This window comes from Acanthochromis polyacanthus, chromosome 8, assembly GCF_021347895.1.
Source record: "Acanthochromis polyacanthus isolate Apoly-LR-REF ecotype Palm Island chromosome 8, KAUST_Apoly_ChrSc, whole genome shotgun sequence".
Lineage (NCBI taxonomy): Eukaryota > Metazoa > Chordata > Actinopteri > Pomacentridae > Acanthochromis > Acanthochromis polyacanthus.
Window position 1 is genome coordinate 16,729,485 of NC_067120.1, and position 18,017 is coordinate 16,747,501.

The following is an 18,017-nucleotide window of genomic DNA, read 5'->3' on the forward strand; positions in this document are numbered from 1 at the left end:
AAAACATGTTACTTGCCTTTGCTTGATCAGTCTCTGTCTGTGAGATTTCCCCAGTCACTCCCAAGACAGTAGATGTGAACAAAATATTGCTTGTGGAGTTCTCGACATTGTAGAAATTCAGCGAAATAGTTCAACATACTTTTTTTTTTCTTGCAGAGACTTCAAAAAAGAAGATGAATATGGCTCTCATGTACAGAATGTTCAGTAAATGTGATGCTACATGTGGTTAGCTTAGCATTGTAAGATAGTAGGCCTGGCTCTCTCTGAAGGTTGAAAAATCCTTTACCAGCACTGCTAAAGCTCCAAAACATGCTACATGTTGTTTATTAAGTACAAAAAAACTTGAGTAACCACATCAAATTGTGGTTTTATAGGAAGGTACTATTTACCAGATTATGTTTTGGAGTGGAGAGGTGAGTCCTTCTGATGCTGTAAGATTGGCGAAATGAGGCGAATTAATCAGCCACTGTATTAAAACTATTTTCTAAATATTGTATATGTCCTCTTTATGCTGACAGGATAGCTTTGACCTCTCGAAGTACTTCTGTGTGTCCTTCAGTGATTGACACTGGGATGTTGGCATCCTTTGGGCCCTGCGGGTTCCAGGTGGGGCCTCCAAGGATCGGGCTTCTTCTGGTGCATCCCATCGAAGTTCAGAGGTCAACAACCTTTGGCTCTTCGTTGAGTCTTTTGAGTTGTAACTTGGTAGTTGTTCTGGAGTGAAGCGGCTCATTTGCATGCTGAGGGTGGCCGCTGGCATTGGAGAAGTGCAATTATTTTTAGGTGAATGCTATGTGCCAAAGTAACATCCACATAAAATCAATGTTATTCCTGTCACCTGTTAGTGGTTTTAATGTTCATCAGTGTATGTTTTGGAGGAGCTAATAAGCAGAATTTGCACTCTTAGGACAATCATAGGCTAGTCATTTCAAGTGTTTAGCCTATGCTAAGCTAACCAGCTACTGACTGTAGTATAATTACCATATGAGACCGTCTTGTCTGACTCTCCATAAGAAACTACATGCATTTTTTTGAATATCTAGCTACTCTTTTGACAGAATTGTATTTTATTTTATTATTTTTTTTATTTTTAGATCTGATTAGATTCAACTTTATTGTCATTGCACATCTACAAGTACAGGTAAAAAAAAATGCAGTCTGGCATCTAACCAGAAGTGCAAAAGGTAGCAAGTGTAATATTTACCAAATATACAGAGATATACAAGTGAATGAGACTTTATATATTAACCATGAAATACAAATGGTTTGCTATTGACAAAATGCACTGAATCTTGAGATGCTATGCACATATTTGCAGATTTTCAGAAACAATCTCCACAGAACATGTTGACTTTATGTTGGAAAAATTTCATTGCTAGAAAGTTGCTCCTGAGGGAATGGTTTACTTATTATCCAGAGTGACTGGCTTGTTTCTGGAAGAAGATGTAACTGGTCAAAATTTCATTTTTCAATAATCATGGACCTCAGAAAGATGTCTCAGAGTCAAGGCAAATGAAACTAAATGGCTACACAGAGGTAAGAGAAAAAATATTTTGGTCATTTGTGCTAAAGTGACGCAATGAGTGTCAGGAGTGTAATTTCATTTAACTATAACAACAATGATGGTATTGTCTGACTGCACATTAAATGTCCTTATTACATTATTCTGTTTCCTGCAGATAACATTGTGTCACTCCTCTTCAAAAACCCTAGTTGTTTAGTTAAATAATGCAATGATTCATGCAGCAAAATTTACTTAATTGTATTATTAACTCGTCTGAACACCATTTTCAAGATTCTAAAGAATGACAGCCTGACAGTGGAAACAAGTATAGTGTCTATATTGCTCAGAATAACTTTAGATTTTGACCATTTTCAGAGTTTGCCCTCATAGTAACTCAAACCTATCCACTGTATCCTCAATGGTTCAGTTTATTTCTGTCCATCTGACCTCATAACACCAGGCGGTGTTAGTAATATCACAGAGACGTACTAGAGGAGAATTTCTACAGGGTGTTATATGAGTCTCTTACATTGTGTGCCATACAGCTGTATGGTGCTCTGTGGCAACAATAAAGAGAGGAATAAGAAAAAGCACCAGACAATCCCAACAAGTGACACCTGGAATCATCCAGCTGCTAGCTCAATTTAGGGTGGTATGGAATTGAATTTCTGTAGGTATGATGGACATATATCAAATTCCCAGGCCAGCACATGCTCTGCATCTCATTAGACATGCCAATCTCAGTAGCATGCCTCTCCAGGCGAGTACGAGCCAGCCTAAGGTCATCAGTCATAGTCTAGACTGAGCAAAGACTTAAAAGGTAGTCTTAAGTGTGGCTGACTGCTGCCTCTCTCCTTGCTCTCCCTGATCTCCCTCCTTCCTTTACCTGTGCAACTGCAGCACACCTGAATGCTGTTAGCACTTAGGGAGGAGGAGGGTATTTAGGGAGGCAGGAGAGCGGCAGGCAGAGCAGAGGCATGAGCACCACAAAGCCACATGTCCTCCCTGGACAAGTGTGTGAGGGTTTATTTTGTGTTTGTGCAAACTTTCCTATTAACAATGAGTTCTTCTCTTTTTAGGTATTTGATTCATTCCCCCCACCCCATGCATGTTTAGATTGCTGGGTTTTGTTGTTTTAATTTGGCTATAGTTGCTGGTAGTCCTATTTTCGCTGTTTTCCTTTCGTAGCAGTTATTTTTGGTTAGGCAGTTTAGTTAGGGATGGTGACTGGTCCGAGGGCCCATTGCCAGGTTAGCCACGTTCACCACCCCTCTCGTGTTTCTTTTGGCCAGCAGCTACAGCCCTTTTCCTTTCACCATTATTTCTTCCCTGATTAGTTGGAATATTCATAAATAAAGCCGTTTTTTTCCCCTTCACCAACTCACCCGCTGTGTCTGTGTCCAGTTTATATGTTGGTGGTCTCTTTGTTTGTTTGAGCCTAATTTGTTAATTTTAAAGAGGCTGTAACAGGTAGCAACTGAGCTTTTTTAGGTAGTTTGACTCCAATTTTTGGAAGTCAAAAACAGACAGATCTCATATAAAGGTTGATAAAAATAGCAGCATGGCAGTTTCTGAAAAAACACATTTCTTCCATTCAGTACATTTCTTTCTGGACAACAAAATGCATGGATACTGTGTGACAGATTGCATTTTGACATTTACATTAATGTTTTTTTTTTCAGTGATAAAAAAAAATCTTTGAGAAAATCAATTTCTCTGCGTAGCCTCTTGTTCAAACATACTGAACTGCTAGCCAGACAAATCATGTAGGAACATAACTGGATCCGACATGGGTCCATGAAGAGCTACAGAATCTTTCATATCCTTTGTGTATTTATTGGATCTATATCTCAGACAAAAACAGAAATGGAGGGATGAAAGAAGGGGTTTTAAAAAAGCAGAATTCAGCGGAGATGAGAGCCACACACATGCATGTGAAAACCACTATTCCCAGGCTCACCTGTTCAGAATTACTTCATGCCTACTCCACTCTTACACTACAGCACATGTTCTCAAGCATCACTTTGCTTAAACAACTAGACACAAGAATGGTCCATGGTGTGCTCTTCAGTGCATTCTCTGTCTGTCTGAGAGATTTATGGGCCTATATCATGTGGGACTAATGCCAGGAAGATCCATTCTTCCTTTCTTAGTGAGTAAACAACTTCCACCATGTTTTTCTAATGGGAAGCATTCATGTTTTCTATTACTCTCTGCACAATTGTGTCGGCAGCTGGCTTCCCTCCACCTGACATGCCGGCCTTTCCTCAACCCGGCACAGAAACTGTCATTGGCAGCAGAGCGTAAACGAAACAGGCTAAAAAAAAACAAAACAAAAATAGACAACACAAGTTTACAAAGTTGCTATTCTGATGGGAATATTCATTTTTAACGAATGTGGAATGTGAGGTTTTTTTGGCCGACTCAGAATACAGTTATTCAGTGGAACTCAAGCGTAAACTAACCGTGACGTCACCCGTTGGTTTCAACGACAAGAAAATGAAGCCCGGATTTTGCTACTTCCTGGTCGCCGTTTTGGATTTTTTGGAGCCAGTGACGTAAAAAGCGTCATCAAACAGGCTGGACCGGAGAGCAACTAGGGGCAGGATTGGCTGAGGACTCTCTTATCCCGCCCACATTTTACCGCAGAGGCTTCTGTTGCTGTCTATCAAGTATAGCCACGCCCCCTGGCTCCGCCAACTTTAACGATTTATTTAAAATTCAGTAGTGATTTATTTTAAGATCAGCCACCTGATCTCTCATTTTGACCATGAAAACTAACGGGAAAAAAATTCTGAGCTGTAAAACATCAGTCGATCAAATTTTATTTTTTCCAAAAATGAATTGGGGTCTATGGAGCAAAAGCTTTTTGGAGCCAACCCTAGCGGACGGCGTGATATTGCAAGTTTTTGACACTTCCGGGTTGGCTTCAATTCTGGAGCCAGATGCTACGTCCACTATATATAGAGTCTATGGTGGAAATGTAGCGAACCAGATGTGTGGCTTCTTAGTGAATAAGACCTGAGCAGCTATTTCACAGAGGAAGCTTTGTCAGCACTCTAATCAAAGGGCTATGGTGAGATGAGGCTGTCTCAGCGTCTCAGAGAATATCTGCCTCCATTACATGCATTCCCACTCTTCCTGCTCCATTGTTTTGCTGCTATCGTCCCTGAAAATAAAACACATTCTCTATGTACTATTGTGTTGCTGAATCACCCCCCCCCCCCAGAGGTCATTCAATCCTTGCAAACAAGCAGATCCAAAACTTGGACTATGATAAAACATCATTGTGTACAACTTCACACGTCACATCCTGGCAGTGTAAGCAACACAGACTGAGAAATTACCAAGAAAATCAGTTTGCATATTCACAATACTGCCCCAAATACTACTATTGAATAGTTTGGCCCATTCTTCTGGAACATGTATCTCCGCAGAGAAGGTCTGCATAACCTATCCATTTTGTTTAATGGTTCAAACACACTGTCAACAAACTGGCTTGCTTCACAGATCTGTGTACGTCCGTATGTTTATTGTCTTCTTCCACTCCCAACTGTCAGCATATTTCTGGGGTCAGCTCAGTATCTGTAAGTTACTGTTTCCTAGTAGCGAAGGATTTTATCCCTGCTGTTTGTTCCCGACGTCCTGATGAAGACAGAGGACTGGAATCTGAATCCCAATAAACAACATGATTGCAGCAAGAGATTATAGTAACTATTTACTGTTTTCATTTGCTGGTATTTTAAAGGAAAGACAGAACTGCCGGTCTATAAAAACAGAAATAGATGCAATTAAACAAGAGGTAAAACTAAGATCTAAAACTCTGCAAGTTAAAAGAGCTGGCAAGTGAGAAGTGGGTCTAAACATTCCAACAGTGGTAATTATGGATGGTAAATATGGTTCAGCAATTACTCACGTGAGCAATACACCTGCGATGAACACTGTGAATATTTTGCCACAGAAAACTGCAATTGATGAGCTTTCTGAATGTGCTATCATGCAAGTGTTAACATGTGCAGTAAATCCTCATGTTTCTGATTAGCTCAAGGCTAAAGCTAATAAAGCTCATGTACAGAGGTCAGTTGGAAGAGTTCTGCAATGTAACTGTGAGTCTAACAAAATGAGCACAATTCTGTCAGAAGTTTGGAGGTGGTCTTGGTTGGATGGTATTTGATAGTAGGTTTAAGGTACAAAAACATTTTGGGAATGTACTTAACTTGGATTGAAAACTGGTTCTGTATGTTACTTTAAAAACTCATGTGTTTTTTGGGTGGCAGCAAGCAGCAAGTCCCTAATTCAATTTCCTTACAAGAGACCAGCTGCTGTATTGTATTCCCCTGCTCTCTTTCCTCACATTTGTAATCTTTCTTCAGTGTCTCAAAGGTATAAACATGTATATGTTGTTTAAAATGAGTATATGAGACTATTTTTATTCTAGGTAGCCACTGTGCAGAACAGTAAAGGTCATGATTTAGTCAAAATAAGCAAATTTGTGCCTAATTTCTTTCAACCACAGCTGAAGGCTGAAAATGTTTACAGCTGTTCTGTACAGCAGCACCCCTGTGACCTTCTGCAGGATAAAGCGGGTTTAGCAAGTGGATAGCTCTACGCTCGGGCCTACTGTGACAAAGAGACTCAAGATGTGATCATTGGGAAAATATGGGGATAACGGCGAGTACTTTTGAAGAATATTTCCTCAAAAGCATTAACAGTACTGCTCTTTTTGGCACACACACAAAAGTGAAGAAAAACTAGTTGTGTAAACAACTACAGATTGACAGAAAATTTCAAAACTTTCTTCCCTGTGCACACATGGTCTTTGAAATATGTGAAGTGGGTTTTGGTTTTAGAGTTACTGAAACTGTAGGATGATATTTCTGACATCATAAATGTGTTAGGAGAGGGAATGTAAGATGTTGGCTTACGTCACACACTTTTGCAGATACCTTGAGGTGTGACCCTTTCACTGTTGCCACCACCATAAAGAACTTTGCATGTTTCATCCACTATAAAGCAATAACTAATCATAAGTTTACCAAAAACAGTGCCGGCTTTAAAAATTGGGTTATTTTTCATCCACCACAGTCAAACAACAAGCTTCGTTGTCCAGCTGTGCATTACATACACTGTGCACAACCTTCTCTCAAAGACGAGGAAAGGTCAAACCTTTAGATGCTTCTAATCAAACAGGTGCTTTGATGTGGGATCACAGCAAGATGTCATATGAAGGCTGCACATAGATGATAGGTTGTCATGTGAACATAAAAACCAGGGAATCAAAGGTAGAGCTGACGAGGTGAGATGAGAAGCTGCCACACATTTTATCAGCTCCTCTTTGTCCACACAGTCCTCTGTGTAGATGAAACACATGAAGCACATGCAGAAAGAAATAGGATGCTCTACAGTTCTCACCAGAAGGTTGTTATGAAGAGCTTATGTCACACAAAAAATAGCTTTATTGTTGAAGAAACAAATAGTTGACACACTGTAACCCTCAGAATAGGGGTGGAGAGGTATACCTTCATAGCAGAGTTATTGCCTGGAAACCAAAAGGAGGTTGAATTGCCTCCGTGGACAATGATTAATGAAGTGCCAGCAGAACAGTTTACACTCCTCATGTACATGGGTCAGGGGAGTCTTGATCCTCCCTAATTATGACAGCCATGTTTGTGAACGCTGATGCCACTGGTGTAGAGAGATGAGGTGTTGCTTTTAATGCTCAACTGCACATGGATATGTTCCAGTAACTGACAGATGTGAGTTGTTGCCTTCAAAGAAATGAGTCCGGTACCGTGCCATTAGGACTTCACATGTGCAGGATGTGTTGAGTTGTGAAACCATAGACTGTATATATAGTGGACGTAGCATCTGGCTCCAGAATTGAAGAAAACCCGGAAGTGTCAAAAACTTGCAATATCACGCCTCCCGCTAGGGTTGGCTCCAAAAAGCTTTTTCTCCATAGACCCCAATTCATTTTTGGAAAAAATAAAATTTGATAGACTGATGTTCTACAGCTCAGGATTTTTCCCCCGTTAGTTTTCATGGTCAAAATGAGAGATCAGGTGGCTGATCTTAAAATAAATCACTACTGAATTTTAAATAAATCGTTAAAGTTGGCGGAGCCAGGGGGCGTGGCTATACTTGATAGACAGCAACAGAAGCCTCTGCGGTAAAATGTGGGCGGGATAAGAGAGTCCTCAGCCAATCCTGCCCTAGTTGCTCTCCGGTCCAGCCTGTTTGATGACGCTTTTTACGTCACTGGCTCCAAAAAATCCAAAACGGCGACCAGGAAGTACCAAATTTCGGGCTTCATTTTCTCGGTGTTGAAACCAATGGGTGACGTCACGGATAGTTTACGCCTGTGTGAAACCAAAGAACACTGCACATGTCTTTTAAAAACCTCCTGTGGTGAACATCAGGGTGTTTTGGGCTTAATAGGCTTTTCCGTATTCTAAGAGACACATCATGAGCGAAAATAAGCAGCAAACACCATTAGCTTAGCATTTCCACCATAAAAAAATGCAGTACTGACAACATTATCAAAAACCTGGATTCAGAAATAAAAGGTTTCATATGTAACAAACCAAACCTTGTGATTATGCAAGGTGGGGTTTTCTGTATCATCATGCCTCTTCAGAATCTGTTCCAACATGTGTAGTTGAAGAACTCCTATGACATAACTTGCCACTGTGTAGCGTGGAGTAGTTTTACAGTGTTTTGAGAGTTTTAGGTGAGCTGGTGTGCTCAAGCTGCAGCGAGGGCTGGAGAGGTCGGGACTTCACTGACCTACATATTTTAGAAAAAGCAACAATGTAGTTACATCTAAGCCATCTTAAGGCAGAAAGGGATTGATTCAACTTCTAAATTTGTAAATGTGATCCACAGAGATGAGCGTTTAGGGGTTTAATTACCCAGAGAGGGAGTTTGAGATGAAAACAAATTTAAAATGTGAAAGAGTAAGAAGCAGCTGCTGCTTTGTCTATATTTCCATGGACTAAGCAGGTTTGACTAGAGTCTTCAAAATATGACTTCACCACAAGAGAACGTGGCTTGATGTCTTATTATTTTGGCATATCGATTTATAGGCTCACTGTTAGGACTTCTGGACCACGCTGAGTGAGAAAACAGCATCCAAGCTCATTCTTGGCTTCCTAAATCATGCTTTGACACACTATTCAAAATCAAGGTTCACTCATCACACACTCTGAGAGTTGACGTTGTTTTGTGCAACTATATTCTCCAAGGTCAAGGAGGAACTTTTGTATTTAAACTCATTCATGTTTACATTCCATGTTTGAATACATTGTGTGTATGTGTCCTTCATTGCACCCTTATCCTGAATGTATGAATGCATCCTCGAGTGTGTTGAATGCATTTCCTTCCTCCCCAAAGCATTTGCAAAACCTTTTCTAGTTACTTCTTATGGCATGTTACCGCCACCGCCTGCTAATCAAAGAAACTGCATTAAACTGAAATAGTGTTTGTCCTACAAACTCACATTGCTGCTTATGACTGTGGTCGCGTTTGGACCTCTAGAACACAAGATATGTCCAAAGTATCGCTCTCTCGGTCACACACATACTCCAGTAATGTCTGTTATTTTTGGAGCGCAGATATTTATGGCAAAGAAAAGCATCTTGAAAGTCAGTTTTCCATCCACCTTCATCTTACTAAACCATCTGCCAGTGGCTGTTTGGGCCTAAAGAATAGCAGCTCTCTTCCTGTCCTGTGACGCAAAGCAACATCCACTGTAGACTCTGGCGCCTGATGTCAGCGGATCATCTGGAAACCAGTCTGATCTACTAAATGTTTCACAATTAAATAGATTTTGGGAACATACACCAACTATAAATTATAAACTCATCTTCATTAGCTAGTTGATCTTATGTGACTACTATGGGATATTACACCATTCCTAAGAACAAAAGTCAGTGCTTTCTTTCTTTAGATGACTTAACATATTTGCTTGCATAAATTTTAGAAAAGGCAAAGAAAGATTTTTTTAAAAACATCTCCGTTTTACCTGTTTGTGATGAGGAGGGAAATGAAATGATTCTTCTCTTTAACAAATAACATGGTGTGAACTGTACAAGTAGTACTGAAAGCTATAGTGTATCACTTTTTTTTTTTTGGAAATGGCATGTTGTGGAACCATTTCCTCACAAATTCAAAGTTGATGATACAAAGGGTAGTACTTGTAACCAACAAGCAAACACAATTTTGTACTTTGTCCTCAACATGTGAGTGTTTTTACACCTAAAATAGCTTGATATTTGACTGGGAACAGCAGATGATGGTTTTACCTAACCAAAGAAAATTTTCTATTTTTTGATAAGTTGGGAAAAATCACATGGCACAAATGTTCATGTGATCAGTGAATTTGTTTTAATGCCTCTAAAATCAACATATGTGAATAACCTCAGAAACAACCCAGACTGTGACCATAAACTTGCAAGGAAAAGTGTTGTTTACAACAGAGTAAGTAAGGCGGCAACACAGACAAACGGTCAAGGCAGACTGCCCCCTGTGGAGCATCCGACCATCCCCAGCTTTACTCTGATGGCACAGACGGGAAAAGAATCTGGGCTTCTAACACCCATAAATCACACATCTTCACAGTTCGGCAGCAGCAGCACCTTTGATTGTGGTCTCTGTCAGCTGTGATGTTATTTCCTCATTGTATCATACAAAAAATGCTATATGTAAGTTAGTTTTTTTCTGATGGAAAATACAACCACAGCAACATTTACAAACACAAGAAGGTTCTTGGTTCACTAAAAAACAAAGGTCAGAGGATTTTTCTGGAAGATTTTCAGTGCTCTGGCTACATCTGCTGGTCAAAAGCTAAAATAACAGGCTACCAATAAACCTGACATTATGATCAACTTTGACTACGGGGCGAACTCTTTATGTCTATGTACTGTATATTTGGCAAATATTTCTCTTTTGTGTGAGATCGGTGCTAATTAACAAATTTTGAATGCATTCAAAAAATTCAAATTTTGCAATTTAGACTGTTAAGATGAGGCTGACAAACATCAATACCTAAGAGATAAAAAAAATCAAATACTGTAAGAAAAAATAGTGTTGGAATCATCATCATCAGTAGTATGAATGCAAACAATTTTGATCTCTGTGTCTCCTACTGATGTGTTTACTACATTTTCTGTTTTCTTTTATTTCAGTGTTGCGCTGTTGTCATGCTCAGAAGACAAACTGCATTCAATTTCAACAATATTGTGGGAATTTTAACAGAAAAAAATAATATGTCAGCACAGACGTTTAAGCAATATTAGTGATACCAGTGTTGTAGTATTTCTCGTAGTGGTACTTGCACCAGTCCAGTATCACTGCTGTATCAATGGTGGAGGCTAACAGCAGTAGCATAGGAGTGGCCATCCAAGTAATGTAAAGTAAAAACCCTGCATTCAAAATATTACATGATCAGAAGTATAGAAATTAAGCTTGAATTTCTGAAAAAAAAGTGCTCAATGTATCCCGCTTCACAAGATGGCTCTTTTTTCGTCATCTTTTCTTCTACACAGTTGAGTGATACTTTACTTTGAATTAACTGGATATTTTACATATACATGTAAATATACAAAGCAATGTTTACTCAAATATGTTTTTGGGCATCTAGTGTGAATTTTGACATTTTAACAGTTTCAGTTTATCATATTTTCAAACATAAGTTGAGGTTTGTATTGGATTGTTGTGAGATATATTTTCATGTCTTTTAGAAGATGCCTGAATGATTAAGCCACTTTGAAAAAAAATCCATCAAAATAATAATAATAATCAAAGTTGAAGTTCATTTGTGTGGACTTTGTGAAGAAAACAGCTGGCCATATGTCAGGCAAAAACAGGCCTAACTTAGCCTAGCCGCGCTAGACAACCCACGGCAACGAATTTAATTCTCTGCCAGGGTGGGTCTAGTTACCCTCCATAAGGCTCGAGGTTGGATGCTCCTAAAACTGGCCGGACGAATCACCATGAAGTGTAGAGTCAGAAGGCGGGCTTAACTAAGTGACGACAGAGGCGCGACGATTCTGACAGAAACAACCGGCGCACAATAAACAGTTATCTTTCGACTCGGCTTTGGCCACAGCCCTTAAAGATTTGAAGCTAAAATTCAACTTGAAAGATAAACAAAGGGCGGCACTGAAGTGTTTCATTGAGAAGAAAGACGTATTTGGACTTATGCCGACGGGATATGGCAAATCCTTAATATACCGGTTGGCTCCGCTGGTTGGGAAGCTAATGGGACTTAGCCACAATCCGCCGGTGCTCTAGGAACTACGTCAGCCTATTCGTTGCGCTGATTGGTTGTATACCTACCCAATTGCTGCAGAGTGATTTGAAAGACAACCTTTTAGCCCGCCTCCCTCCCTGTCGAGACCCTTGTGCCTTCAGAACATGGGTCTAGCACGGCTAGGCTAGGCCTAACTAGCAAAATTAAAGAAACTATTTAATTTTACCTGAAGCAATCATATGTCGTTGGTTTTGACCGTCGTGAGTCTATAGAGAGATAGATACTGAACCCAAACCCCTGGTCCTGACAAGAACATATCTAATGATGTGAACTTTACAAAAAAAATGAAATAATTGAGAGAATGGCTCTGAATGAAAGCAGTCAAAAACATTCATAAAGACTCCTTCAAGTGCCATGTCTGTCGTATGCAAACCTCTTCAGATAAAGCGCTGCTCTCTGTGATCTCTAAACAAACAGGGAAATGTGTTTGCATTGTCACCACAGTCGTCTGAGCATCACATTTTATTTAAGGGATAGAATTTGGATGCGGTGCAGACACAAACCTTTGCGATCATCCGCACTCAAACATGAGTTCACCACCTTCAGATTATCCTCTTCTTCAAGTGTGTGTGGGCGCCATCTGTGTCCATCTGTGAGTCAGTCGTAATGCTGGACTAGCAGGCTGATTACACACACACAGATACACACACACAGATACACACACACACACACACACACACACACATACAGGCTAGTATGACAAACACATTCTTGAATCCATCTTGACCCTGTCATCACCGCTCTAATCCTGTGAAGAGTAAGACAGAGCTGAAGGGAGATGATGTGCAGTAAGTGGACAGAAAATAGAAACACTGAACATTAAGTAGAATTACAGTCAGAATACAGTCACTTGTTGACTAACACTGCAAAATTATGTAATGTGGAATGGATAAAGAAATAACAGCAACATACTGCATCATTAACACAGATTTATTTCATGCCCTTATCCCTTCGGAGGGTCAGAGTGGATTCAAGAGGTACACGGTGATGAGCTACAAGCTTTGCTAGAACTCTGTAATAGATATAAAGAAATGTGACACTGTAATTTAAACTGATATATCATAGGGACTTCAGTTTTTCTGTATAAACTTACTTCCTCGGGCTCTTATTACATAATGTGCATCCTAAAGCAAAGCTGACCTTAAATGATTCGGTTTTGTTTTACAGAGTTGTCAGCATTTTATTTCAGATGTCAGGTACTGCCATCCACAGAGCTGCTTCCATCCATCTGCCCAAAGAAAGTACACTACATGGACAAAATTATGGAGACGCCAAAAAACATTGTATGCAAACAAACAAGCATTACACTGACATGTGAGTCATGAAAGTCCATCCATCCATTATCTATACACCGCTTAATCCTCTGTAGGATCATGAGGGGCTGGAGCTCATCCCAGCTGACTTAGGGTGAAGGCAGACGACACCCTGGACAGTCTATCACAGGGTTGCACATAGAGACAAACAATCTCTATGTTAGAATCACCAGTTCACCTCAGCAGGTTTTTAAACTGTGGGAGAAAGCTGGAGTAGAATGCACAGGGAGAACACACAAACCCTACACAGAAAAATCCTGGGAAGATGGAGACCAGAACTGTGGATCTTCTAGCTGTAAGGTGATGGTGCTAACATCGTGCAGCCCGATTCATGAAAGTCTCATTCCAAATTCATGGCTTTTACAGCCTTCACTCTACTGTGGAAGGCTTTTCACAATACTTTGGAACTTGGCTCCAAGGGATTTGTTCAGCAAAAGGAAAGAATATGATCAGACCTTCCTAGCTGATTCATTTCACAGTTCCAACTCATCTCAAAGGTGTTTGATGGGAGTGAGGTGAAGGCTTTTTGCACACTTGTTGGGTTCTTTCACATAAAACTGAAGTTGCCAAAGCTTGTAACTCCCTTAGTGGAGTCGTAGCTGTCTTAGTGGCCTTCCTTGCTAATCTCTTTCTTGCACGGTCACTCAGTTTTTCACATTTACTCCTGTGACATATTCCTTTAATTTTTTTAAATGATCAATTTAACTGTACTTCAAGGAATGTTCAGTGATGTGGAAATGTTCCCATATCCATCCAATGACTTCTACTTTTCAGTAACCTTTTCACAGAGTTGGTTAGTGTTCTTTTGTCTTTACGGTTTCATCTTAGCCAGGACCATCTGATTCATCAGTGACTGGACCTTTCTAGACAGAGCGTCTTTATACTGCAATCACTTGAGACACATTCACTGCACTCAGATGATCTCCATTTCACTAATTGCATGACTTCTAGCACTAACTGGCTGCACCTGAGTTGAATTAGATGAGTCACTTTCAAGGAAGGGGAGAATTTCAAGGAAGGGGAAGATTTTTTGTAATTTTCTTTCAAAAAAAAGTAGAAATACTGACTATGATTCAATGTTGAACAGCAACAAAAGAGAAAACTGTCAGAGGGAGTGAAGACCTTTCATAGGCACTGTTTGCCAGCTATAAGGCAGACTGTCTTTAGAATGGTTCCTAAAAGAAAATTCATGATGACTTTGTTGATACCAGACTCTCAGTTGAAAATAGATTAGTGATGGAAATCTTGCCTAATTTTAACACTAACATAACACACAACCTAAACACTATATTCAACGCTAATGCTTATGTTGTAACATAGTTTTTTGCTTCACCAGAATACATGTGGAATGAGTGGATCACTGCTGAATTATCAGTTAACTGCATTTATTTATCATGGGAAAGACAAGAGCCTTATTCAGTGTTCTGGTTAGTATTCGCTATATGAATGACTGTATATCCAGAGTGTATCAACTCCTGCATCCAGACTCACAGATCAGCTTGTTGTGTGTAATTAGGTCAGTAGAACTCTTTGCTGGCAAACTCATGAATTATTGATTGGATATAGTCTGCCAATTTTGGAACTCCTCTTTCATCAGAGTTTATTTGTTTTCTCCGGAGACTCTCTGTATAATGAGTGAGCTCACCATTTTAATGGGTGTCTAAGCTCCTAAAGATTGAAGATAATGTGGCTGAGTGCTGTCGAATGGAAATGATAAATTCTAAGCTTGACTTGTAATGTTCAGGGAGTGGCATGCTGTAGTTTAATGGATCGTCATTTAAAAAAAATCAACCTTTAAAATAACATTTATCGCACATTTCAAATTCACAAACCAGTTTTTTAGAACTTGTTTAAGACATCAGTTCTTTGCTAATGGTTTTCAATGATCCTTTACATGGTTGGCTTTGAAATTCTACTAATTCATTGAAGGACAGATGTATGGTAGACATGGGGAAACGTGGCTTTGGTCTCAAATTACATTTAGATCATTTTTACCCTCAACTTCTTGTTCCAAAGCAGGAAGTAGTCAAAGACAATTTCTAGCTGAAGAGGCGCATATGATTGTTTGTGAGATGTTTGGATGGGTGCACTCAGTAAAAGATTCATATCAAGCATCCAGTCATCACAATCCTTTTATTGTCCATAAACAAATAGAAATTGTTCAAATGTAACCACAAGCACTAGATACTGTTATCGATGTTTACACGGTTCATTAAGAACATTCTGTCATTATAGTGATAAAATCAGTGGAGGCAGTTTAGCAAAAGATGAGATTCCCAAGAGAATGAAAACATCACTTCTCGAATCTGTTTTTCATGTAAAATGTTACGCTTTCAATACACACACACATATATATATATATATGTGTGTGTGTGTGTGTGTGTGTGTGTGTGTGTGTGTGTGTGTGTGTGTGTGTGTGTGTTTTATCAAGTAAAATGTCTAAATCCACAAAGAGTATGTCTGACAAACAGACCTTAATCTCTATTTTATATGGAGCAATCCAAATTATGTACATGTAGCAAATGAATCTTTTAACGTGATTTTTTTTTAAAGATATAAAATGTTTTTTGGAGCAATGACCGACCAGCACCAACACCTAATGTTATTTTTAGATCATATTATTCTTACATGGTCCAGTTTCCCCAGTAAATTAGGGTTTAATTGAATTATTTTGTCATATCATTGGATTATACTGGTGTCTGGTTAACGGTGCAGGAGGCTGGTGGGTTTTGTGGCAAATAACAGGGAAGTCATTTGAGGGCACAAGACTTAGCTGATATGGTGAGAAGCACGGATTATAAACTGAAGTGCATGTAAAGAATCAGCAACACAATCATGAGGTAATAATATCTTCATGGCAGTGTCTCTTGTGATAATAGGACTATAATACCAAACATTTGCACTTCTTTTTCTAAGCAGACATCGGCCAACTCTCAGTAAACTCACACAGAACGTGACTTGTGAGTGTCCAAATGGCAACATTTCTTCTCCAGTGAACCTTTGACCCGAACAGATTTGTCTCACCAGCTGAGTCAGAGCCACAATTTATCCTTCTATCATTACAAGAACGGTGCTTTAGAAAAGTCATTCTTATGCTTCACCTTTTACCGCTGCTGCTCCAGGAACAGAACGAAGCCTTTGAATCTGATCTGTGGGTTTGCTGGTCTGCAGACTGTAGCATTGTATAACAGATCATTTCATATGGTTTACTTCTCCAAAATGCAAGCTCTGAGTGTGTTTGCAAGTTCATGATGTCTGGAACCACATCCTGGTGGTTTGGCTTAGCGCCCAGCCAATCACGCTGCCACTGATTCCCCAACTGCAAAAATTATGAAATAAAAGAACTACCAAAGAAACAACAAATATAAAATGGCATGTGATATTAAAGAGCAACAAAAAAAAACAGCCAGATGAGTCATATTTGCAGATATATTTCTGGTTTCAACTGAATTATTGTGGTGAATGTGGCTCTTTTGTTAGACTTTCTGTTTGATGTTTTACGTTAGTTGGCCTGATGCCATTCATTTTGTAACTATAGTGAGGATATGAAGCTGTCACAATCATTGACATTACATCTTTGAAATATACTTAAATATACGTTTTTTTGGATTGGGCTGGCTGTAATTTACCTCTCTGCTCTATTTGTTTTTACTGGCAGCTGCTCTTTGACTATATATTATTACCAGTATTGTTACATGATTCAGGTCAGATTTCATGCTGTGCAAATTGCTTGTTTTGTTTCTTCTCTATCACTGCTGGGCTCCTCACTCTTCCTTATTGAGAGAGGGTTTTCATCAGGTACAAGTACAGAGAGCGTGCCAAAGTCAGCTGACTGCACACAATGTCTTCCTGTGTGCGTGTGTGTGTGTGTGTGTGTGGGGGGATGCGTGTGTGCATGTGTGTGTGTGTGTGTGTGTGGGGGGGGGGGGGTAAGAGGGATACAGAGAGGGACAGAGTAAGACTATTATTCTGCAGTGTTCCTCCTTATCAGGACATACAAATTGTACCACTCCAGGTATTCTTTTGCGGTCTGAGTGAGGTAATGTGACCATAGTTTGGGGATTTTTGTGGCTGTGATCATATCTAGCTGATGTAAGGGGACCATTTGTGCTCTTCAGCAGCTCCAGAAACACACTCTGTTTCATCAGATAAGCACTTTGTGGCTTTTCTAAACTCATGAGAATAATTGTTTTTGAATTAATGACCTGTTTCTTTAGCCTAACCGTGCTAGACAACCCACGGCAACGAATTTAATTCTCTGCCAGGGTGGGTCTAGTTACCCTCCAAGAGGCTCGAGGCTGGATTGTCCTAAAACTGGCCGGACGAATCACCATGAAGTGTAGAGTCAGAAGGCGGGCGTAACTAAGTGACGACAGAGGCGCGACGATTCTGACAGAAACAACCAGCGCACAATAAACAGTTATCTTTCGACTCAACTTTGGCCACAGCCCTTAAAGATTTGAAGCTAAAATTCAACTTGAAAGATAAACAAAGGACGGCACTGAAGTGTTTCATTGAGAAGAAAGACGTATTTGGACTTATGCCGACGGGATATGGCAAATCCTTAATATACCAGTTGGTTCCGCTGGTTGGGAAGCTAATGGGACTTAGCCACAATCCGCCGGTGCTCTTGGAACTCCGTCAGCCTATTCGTTGCGCTGATTGGTTGTATACCTACCCAATTGCTGCAGAGTGATTTGAAAGACAACCTTTTAGCCCGCCTCCCTCCCTGTCGAGCGGTCCTAGACCCTTGTGCCTTCAGAACATGGATCTAGCGCGGCTAGGCTACTGTTTCTTCTGTCTGGGATCTGAATCCAGCTGACAAACAAGGCTAAATACTACAGATATTCAGATGTTCTCTGTGGTCCAAATGACCCCATGCATGAGT